Source organism: Halichoerus grypus, chromosome 5 (genome assembly GCF_964656455.1).
Source record: "Halichoerus grypus chromosome 5, mHalGry1.hap1.1, whole genome shotgun sequence".
Taxonomy (NCBI): Eukaryota; Metazoa; Chordata; class Mammalia; order Carnivora; family Phocidae; genus Halichoerus; species Halichoerus grypus.
In genome coordinates, this window is record NC_135716.1 from 157291739 (window position 1) to 157301437 (window position 9699).

The 9699-nt window shown below is 46.9% G+C and overlaps 1 protein-coding gene across 1 annotated transcript in view; it reads left to right on the forward strand.

Moving 5' to 3' along the window:
* The window catches only part of TRIT1 (tRNA isopentenyltransferase 1), a 196679-nt gene extending 194794 nt beyond the window's left edge, over positions 1-1885 (forward strand). Inside the window, exon 13 of the mRNA XM_078073341.1 lies at positions 32-1885. The gene's annotated coding sequence lies outside the window, so the exon portion shown is untranslated. The remainder of the gene's footprint in view (positions 1-31) is intronic.
* The last annotated feature ends 7814 nt before the right edge of the window (positions 1886-9699 follow it).

The window sequence follows — 9699 nt, forward strand, 5'->3', positions numbered from 1 at the left end:
CTTAATGAGTGCTTACTATTCACCATTCCAGGTGCTAGAGATGTATCAGTGAACAAGACAACTCCTGTCTTCAGAGAGATCGAGTCTTCCATGCTGGTTCAAGGGATGTGATAAATACTGTTATAGAGATGTTCAGGAGACAGGAATGATTGTACCTGACCCAGTTCAGAGGCATCTGGGAAGGCTTTCTGAGGAAATGGCATCTAAGAAAACACCAGAAAAAGTAACGGGAGTGAGCCAGGTAGGAGAGTGTAGGAAAAAAAGCCTGGAGAATTCTGCAGGAACCAGGTCATAGAAGGGCCTGTAAACCTTCAACCCCAAGATAACAACATCACATGTATTTACTGGAGAGATGATTCTGGTGCAGTTCGGAGAATGAATTGGCTGGAGACAGCCAAGAGGCAGGGAGATGGTAAAGTAGAGCAGGTAGAACTCACAGGACTTGATGGTTGGTTAAATATGGGTGGTGAAGGAGAGGGAAGGGGTCAGGAGGAAGGCTTTCTCACCCAAGCAATTGACTGATGGTGGTTCCTTTGGCCAAGATGGAGAGCACCAGAGGAAGAACAGGATTGGGCCCAGGGCAGAGGATGAGTTCACTTTGGGACTTGAGATGGAAGTGTCTGCGGAGAAGCCTAATGGAAAGTTGTGAGGAACTGGATATTCAGGTTGAGCCCAGTGAGCACTCTGGGCTGGAGATAGAGATCTCAAAGTCATCAGGTTTGGTGGTATTTGAAGCTGTGGCAGATGAGGTCACCGGGTGTGTAGTGAGAAGAGAAAGGTCTAGAACAGAGCTTGCGGGATAGCGACAATTGGAGAAGGGGAGCTTGTATCAGAAATGGAGGTGTAGTGAGAGAGCAGGGAGAAACCAGGAGGCTGGGGTCGCGGAGGCCGAGTGGAAAGAGCTTTGAGAGGGGAGTAGTCAGCAGGGAAGAATGTGTAGAGAAGCCATGTCTGATAAGGAATAAGAAGCACTCAGTGGCTTTTAGTGATGAGGACATCATGGTAACCTTGGTAAGAGAAGGCTCAGCCCATGGTTAGAACATGGAAGCCACATCTCCGTGGTTGGAAGTGAATGGGAGGAGAGTGGCCGGCGATAGTGAGGGTTGTCTGCTCCTTAAGTAATGAATGGAAGGAGAGAGGGTGGCTGCTAGTGGTTTAGGGTTGAAGGAAGTTGTTTTCCTTTTGCATGCTTAGGATCTCAGGATAGTGAGTTCGAACCCCATACTGGGTGTAGACATTACTTTAAAAAAAAAAAAAAGAAAAAGATCTTAAGTAAGTAAGTAAATAAATAAATAAATAAAATAGATTTGGGGGAATGTCTATACCAATACAACAGAGCTCCTTCTTGATGCTCCTGCAGCTGGAGGTAGGGTGAGCCACTTGGCCAGTTCGTCTGGGACTTTCCTGGTGTTATCATTGAAAGCCCCATGTCCTGGGAAACCCCCTCACTCTGGGCAAACCAGGATGCTCCATAAGGATAAATAAGAAATATTCTGTGGTTGCCGAGAGCATGCTCTATCATTTCTCTGAAGATTTAGAGGAGCTACCTACCTTCGAAGAAGACCTATTGCAAGGAACAGAAGAAAAGGTAGGAAGGTAGGCGGTACCTGATTGATATTCCAGTCAACTTCAAAAAGTACACCATGAATTTAGAGACCGCAATCCTGCAAATGGAATAATCTGAGATAAAGAGGGAGGAGGAGATTACAACTGTGGCTCTTGAATTAAAAACTGAATGGAAGCATGCCAGCTTGAGCGCAGTAGGTCTACTAAATACAGGAAATGGACTTCAGATGATCTCCCAGAACACAGATGAAATCGATGAAGGTAGGAAAATAAAAGACGAGATCCGGAGGGCAGAACAATGAAAGTAATTTTAAGAATTCAAATGAATGTAAAAGTTTAAATTTTTTTTTAATTTAAAAATTTAAAAATAAAATAAATTAAAAATATTTCAAAAATAAATAAAAATTTAAAATAGAATTCAAATGAATGGACTGATGATTAATAATGAATAAAATAAATGAAAAGGCATTGAGTGCTTATTCTGTGACAAGCACTTTGTAAGCCCTTCACATGTGTGAACACTTACTGCTCAACACCATGGGTACTATTATCCTCCCCATTTTGCATATGGGGACACCGATGCACAGGTAGGTTCAACACTTGCTCAAGTTGGGGCGCCTGGGTGGCTCAGTCGTTAAGCGTCTGCCTTCAGCTCAGGTCATGATCCCGGGGTCCTGGGATTGAGCCCCGCATCGGACTCTCTGCTCAGTGGGAAGCCTGCTTCTCCCTCTCCCACTCCCCCTGCTTGTGTTCCTGCTCTTGCTATCTCTCTCTCTGTCAAATAAATAAAATCTTTAAAAACAACAACAACAACAACAAAAAAAAACACTTGTGCAAGTTTACACGGGTAGGAAGTGAGGGAGCTGGTGAACCCAGGCAGTCCAGCTTCAAAGCCTTCACTCTATAAAGCACTGAACTGCAGGCCTACAAGGCCAAACCAAGTGATTCAGGGTTTTTTTGGTGTTTCCTCTGAGTGCTGGCCGAGTTCTGCTGCTGGGAAAATATCAAAGACCAAGACAGTAGATCCCTGCTCAGATAGAGCTTGCATTCTACTAAACTACACTAGTAAACAATTAAGAGAATGTCAGTAAGTGTTAAGTCCTATGAAGAAAAAACTGAAAAACAGGGTAGAGAGTCACTAATTATGTGTGTGTTGAGGTAGGTGTTACTACTTTAGGTGGGATGACCAGGGAAGATCCTCTGAAGAGATGACATCACCTGAGTCGAGAATGATGTGGAGTCAGCCTTGGAGCAAGAGGTAACAGCAAGTGCAAAGGTCCTGAGGTGGGATTGCATTTGGCATATTCGGAGACTAGCAAGAAGGCCATTGTACCTGTAGCAGAGTGAATGAGAGGGCCATGTGTAAAAGAGAAATAGCCAGGGGCTAGATCAGGTAAGGCCTGATGGGCCACAGTAAGGATTTGAGATTTTATTCTAATTGTAACTGGAGGAATTGAAGAGAGTTTTCTGTTGTTGTTATGTTTTATGTTTTGGATTTTGTTTTGTTTTGTCTGTTTTTAGCAGGGGAAGAATATAATTGCCTAATGGGCATGTTAAAAGATTAGTCTAGCTGCTATGCGAAGAATAGACTGTAAGGTGATAAAGATGTGGAATGAGGAAGCAGGAAAAAGTTTAACGGATGTTCTGGCTGGAAGCAGGGCCTAGAGCTCAGAAGTTTTCGGTAAGTTAATGGTTAATGCTAGCTGTCTCTCTGCCCTGGGGCATCCCCTCCCCAGTTTATCTAATCTCAGTCACTAACTTACTGAGAAATAAGGATCCTCCGGTGGAAAAAAAAGATCAGAGACCCAAATACCCTTAGCAGGCAGCAATAACCCAGTGGAGGACCCAAGGCTGGGCCAATCAGACTCCTGAGAATTTCAAACTGCAACTCCGTCTTTGCTGGGTACCCTTCAACACGGACATGTAATGTTTGGGCACATACACAAAATAAATATTTATTGTATGAATGGGTGCATGGCCAAAAAGATCTGCAGAGGAGAAAGGATGCAGGTGTACGAGGGGAGAGAAGTTCCTGCTGACTCACTCCCCGGTTCCCGGTTTAGTTCATGGTTTCTCATCGTCCTGAGGCCTAAGGTGCTTCCTTGGGTTCCTGGGGACCTTGTTTCCTTAATAAAACAGAGGTTTTATTTTTGCCTCTGTGGATTTCTTTTATGTGCAACTCAAGGACCCCCAGTCCAGGGTGAGCAGGTCGTTAAAGCTCCTGTCCTTCATGGCCGCATTGGTCACATTTGTGGCGAGCACGCACCCCTGTGTCTCAGGGCCTCACCCACTCAGGGCTCGGTTGCCTATTTCTGTTTTTTCTAGTTTTATGGGCCTGTAATATTATCTTAAGGTAATTGAATTTGCTTTTATTTTATTCACTGGTAAGACCCAACATTTTCCTGAGATAACTTCATATTCATATTGTTTGCATATTAAGGTCTTTCTGACTGGACACCAGTGTTACAGTTAATGTAGTTATTCAGTTATTCAGATGCTAAATGTGTATCTGGGTGTTTGGTTTTGGCCTGCGTGGTTTCCCTTTCCTTTTTATAGTCTACGGAGGATAAGATACAAATTAATCCATTCACCAAGCAGCCTCTGAATTCCCACTATATACGTATATACGTAAGATGAGTATGTGAGGGTACCCTCCCCCACCGCCCTTCTTTTGCCCACCCTCTAGAAGTTGGTTTCCCTGGCCCTCCTCTCTCTCAGGCCACAAGCCCTCCCTGAATGATCTCATCTGCTCCCAGGCCTTAGCTCACACCCGTTCTGCAGGATGAGCAGGTTTTTCTTTTTTTAACTGATATGTGATTTCTACCCCATGCACTTTGTATTCGGTGTTTGAATGTTTCGTTTGACCCATGGAAAACTCCACTGAGATATTTCTGTCACTGTCGGAAACACCTTGGTGCTGTCCACAGTGTACCTTGAGTTAAACCGGCTTATCCACTAAACTGCATCTTCAAGTGGACAGTGGGACAGGAGGGCCCTCCAGGGGCCAATGGAGCTCACCCAGAAGCAACTCAGCAGAGCGGACCTTGCTTGGACCTTTGCCCCGTGGCTGCCCTGCAAGGCCCTGGCGGCCGTGAGGACACACGGGGCACCTCTTTGGAAGAGTCCGTTTGGCTTCTCCTATCTGGAGTCAGTTTGCCACCCAGTCCAGACTGGGGTGTGAGGAGGATGGGAGGATAGGTGTGTCAGTGCTCAGCGACTGCATTTAGGAGAGACTTTCTTCTTCTTCTTCTTCTTTCTTCTTCTTCTTCTTTCTTCTTCTTTCTTCTTCTTTCTTCTTCTTTCTTCTTCTTCTTCTTCTTCTTCTTTCTTCTTCTTCTTCTTCTTTCTTCTTCTTTCTTCTTCTTTCTTCTTCTTTCTTCTTCTTCTTTCTTCTTCTTTCTTCTTCTTTCCTCTCCTTTTTGTCAGAGAGAGAGAGCACAAGCAGGGGAAGTGGCAGACTCCCCGCCGAGCAGGGAGCCTGACTCGGGACTCGATCCCAGGACCCTGGGGTCATGACCTGAGCAAAAGGCAGATGCTTAACCGACTGAGCCACCCAGGCATCTCTAGGAGAGACTTTCAACGCCACAGCACAGGGTATGAGCCGGAAAAGGAAACCCACGTCTGTGGCTGCAAGGGTCGCCCTAAAAGTGTCGGACCAAAGCCTGTGCACTCAGGTGGCTGTTAGCTCTGTCCGAGGCTCCGGACCTTCCTCCTGGATGTCTCCCCAGGGCATCCCATGGGCACTTTAAACATACGTTCCAGACTGAACATGCCACCCTTCTTCCACTATTCCCCAAACTGCCCTTTCCTTGCTAGTCTCAATTCTGACTGTAACGCTCTCGCCACCAGCCCCATTACCCAAGCCAAGATCCTGGCTGTCATCCTCCACCCTTTCTGGGACCCTTCCCTTTCCTTCTTTTGGAACTGTGGAGCAAGGCAGCAGGGCCCCCAGTGACCACTGAGCTCAATGCAAACGGGCTCATAAAGTGACCCACCTCTAAATAGCCATAGGCCCTCACTGACCAATTACAACCAGGTGCAGTTCCTAAGATCACCAAAAAGGGAAAAATCCCGTATGTCCTCATACTCCTTCACTCCGCCCTATAACTGCGGCCCCTCGCCACTGCCTCATGGCGAACAGTCTCTCCTCTGCCAGCCTGTCCACTGCTTCCTTGTGGTGTATTCAATAAACTTCTCTTCTGTTCTGCGTTGGGTGAATTCTGTGACCATCTGCGCGGCTGGCCTCCACCCAATCAGGGCCCCCCACATTTGGTGGCCCCCCATCCAATCGGGACACCCCACAGTAATTACACAAAAACCCACAGGTTTTATCATCTGTATTTATTTCCTACTGCTGATAAAATAAATAACTACAAACTTACTGGCTTAAAACAACACAAATTTATTATCTGACAATTTGAAATGAGTTTTATGAGGCTAAAATCAAGGTGTTAGCAGGGCTGGTTCCTTCTGGAGCTTCTAAAGGAAAATCCGTTCCTTGTCTCAGCCTCTAGAGGCCACCCACATTCCTGGGCTGCACCACCTCATCTCTCCCTTCCTCTCACTTGCCTTCTTTCCACTCCTCTGATTTCTCCTTCTCTAACAGGGACCCTTGAGATCGACATAGGGCCCATCCGGATAGCCAAGGTAATCCCAATAAGGTGACATTCACAGGCTCCAGGTGTTAGGAGGTGGATGTCTTACACACCATCCTTACCCACCCAGCATTCCTGGAACCCATGGGTTCCAACTGTCGCTCTTCAGAGCACATTGTCTCTCATCTAGGTTGTTAAAACCACCTCCTAGTTGATGGGCTCTTGATGCATGACCCAAATTGTGCAGTGGGTTCTCTGCTTCTGGTCCTGCCCCCCCTCCAATCCATTATGCTTTTCTTTTTTTTTTTATTAAAGATTTTATTCATCCATTTGACAGACAGAGACAGTGAGAGAGGGAACACAAGCAGGGGGAGTGGGAGAGGGAGAAGCAGGCTTCCCGCCGAGCAGGGAGCCCAATGTGCGGCTCAATCCCAGGACCCTGGGATCGTGACCTAAGCCGAAGGCAGATGCTTAATGACTGAGCCACCCAGACACCCTTATGCTTTTTTTTTTTTTTTAAGACTTTATTTGAGAGAGAGAGAGAGTGCATGAGCCGGGGTGGGGGGGGGGAGGAGCATAGGGAGAGGGACAAGTAGACGCCACGCTGAGTGGGGAACCTGATGTGGGCCTCGATCTCACTATCCTGAGATCATGACCTGAGCCAAAATCAAGAATCAGACGCTCAACTGACTAAGCCACCCAGGCGTCCCTAATCCATTATGCTTCTAATTGCATCTTGTTTGTCTCTCTCTTAGTTAAAAGTTTATATGGACTCCCCTTACTCTCAGGATAAAGTCACAGCTCCTGAGATGGTATACGAGGTCTTCTGTGGTCTTTCTTCGGCTCACTCTTTCAGCCAAATCTCCTACAAACCATTACAAAGCTACTTGGAATTTCTCAAGACAGAACAGTGTGGATTATAGAGCTTCTGAAGCCATACTCCTCAGCTGTGAATCCCAGCTCTACCACTTGCCAAATATGAATTCTTCTGCCAGTAACATAACAGCTCTGGGCCTCAGTTTCATCTTTTTAAAACTTTGACCCTCAAAGATTGTTGTGATGATTAAATTGATTACATTAATTAAATTTCTTTAAGTACTTATTAGAGGGGCACCTGATTGGCTCTGTTGGAAGAGCATCCAACTCTTGATCTTGGGGTTGTGAGTTCAAGCCCCATGTTGGGTGTAGAGATTTTTTTAAAATGAAATATATATATTTTGGGGGGGTGAGATTTTATTTATTTATCTATTTAGAGAGCGCACAAGCAGGGGGAGGGGCAGAGGGAGAGAGAGAATCCTCAAGCAGAGTCCCTGCTGAGCACAGAGCCAGATGCGGGGATCTGACATGGGGCTTGATCCCACGACCCTAAGATCGTGACCTGAGTCGAAATCAAGAGTTGGACACTCAACCAACTGAGCCACCCAGGTGTCCCTAAAATAAAATCTTAAAAAAAAAAATAAAGTACTTATTAGAACAGTGCTTGGCGGGGCGCCTGGGTGGCTCAGTCGTTAAGCGTCTGCCTTCGGCTCAGGTCATGATCCCAGGGTCCTGGGATCGAGCCCCGCATCGGGCTCCCTGCTCGGCAGGAAGCCTGCTTCTCCCTCTCCCGCTCCCCCTGCTTCTGTTCTCTCTCTCGCTGTGTCTCTGTCTGTCAAATAAATAAACAAAATCTTTAAAAAAAAAAAAAAAAGAACAGTGCTTGGCACAGTTTCCTCCACCATTCCATGTTCTCAGCCCTATTGATGCTGTCTGGAATGCTCTGCCCAGGACCCTCTTTCCCTGGAAAGTCTTACCCATCCCTTCAAGGCTCCCCTCAGTATCAGCTCCTGGGCACAGGCCTCCCTGCTGTCTCCTCCCACCACATGTTGGCTCTGGGAACTCTGTGACCTGAACCAGAGGCCCTATCACGTATTTACAATCACTTCATGACGTGTAAGAGGGAACATCCTGAAATACTAATATTTGTGTTTTTCTTTTCCACACTTCCTCGTATGTGACCCTCCCAGTCAGTCAGAGGCCGTCTTCAAGAATTAGTCCTTATAATAAGAAGGCAAGGAGAAAGGAAAAGATGATGTTTAGTTTTTCAACTTCCAAAGTACGGTTCGATGTGGACACCCACATGAGCAGTTTTGAAAGCCAAGCAGTGGGCTTTATGGAGAGGAGAGACTTTGAGAACCCAGAGGCGTGGTCCTGAAGGCAGCAGGGTGTCCTGTGTGCGCCTTGGTCGTGGACTAAACCAGCGAAGTGCCTGGCCCATCCTGCTCACAGGAAGCCTGGGGAGGGGTCACCTAGGTAGCGAATGGGGACAGGAATTGAACTTGGAGATCAGCGAGGAGCAGAGTCCGCACCAACTGACTGCCCAGGGGCAGAGCCGGGTGGCGTGGTGGCAGCCGAGCCCACATGGCGCCCGCTGTGGCCCCGTCCGTGGCCCCCTGGGTCAGCACTGCTGTCACCTGTGCCGAGGGGCCAGTCACTGTTCTGCTCCTCACTTGCTGGTGAAGTCCTTCTCTTGTCAGCCGTCTGCAGTTGCCCTTGAGTCACTCAGCAGAAATGGGGCCCACCCATGCCATGCCCCACCCTGCTTTTCATAACAGCTCAGGAACCTTGTAAGCCTCATAAAACAAATAGCAAAATCTCCCTCCTTCTCTCTCTCTCTCTCTCTCTGTTTTTAGTAAGCTCTGTACCCAATGTCGGGCTCGAACTCACGACTGCAAGATCTGGAGTTGCATGCTCTACCAACCGAGTCAGCTAGGTGCCCAGAAGGGTAGGATCTTGACACTGAGTATCAATGGTGTGGGAAAGAGAGTCCCCAGCACCTGAACTTGGGAGGAGCTGGACAATGAGGCTGACCTGTTTCATGTGACTCTATGCCTCTGGGGCATAGAGCGAGCCTCCCGGAGGGCAGCAAGCTTTGTTGGATTCCTCTCTCTGTCCCTAACACATGGCTGGTGCTTGGTAGATTTTTTTTTTTTTTTAAAGATTTTATTTGGGGCACCTGGGTGGCTCAGTCGGTGAAGCGTCTGCCTTCCGCTCAGGTCATGCTTCTCCCTCTCCCTCTGTGATCTGTCTTGCTTTCCCTCTCTCTCAAATAAATAATAAATCTCTCTCAATAAATAAATACATAATAAATCTCTCTCAAATAAATAAATACATAAACATAATATATAAATAAAATCCTTATAAAATAAGGATTTTATTTATTTATTTGAGAGAGAGAGAGAGAGCGTGTGCTCAAGAGAGCATGAGCAGGGGGAGAGGGAGAAGCAGGCTCCCCGCTGAGCAGGGAGCCTGACCTGGGGCTCAATCCCAGGACCCTGGGATCCTGACCTGAGTGGAAGGCAAATGCTTAACGGACTGAGCCACCTAGGCACACCTTGGTAGATATTTATTACATTGAAAGAATGAATGAAAATCATTGTGTAGTGAGGGAGACAGATACATAAACAAATAATTATAATACAACCTAAGTTCTGTGACAAAGGACTGCAGAAAGCACTGAATGAACAGAAGAGGGAAAGGGTCCAGAGACATAGGGGAT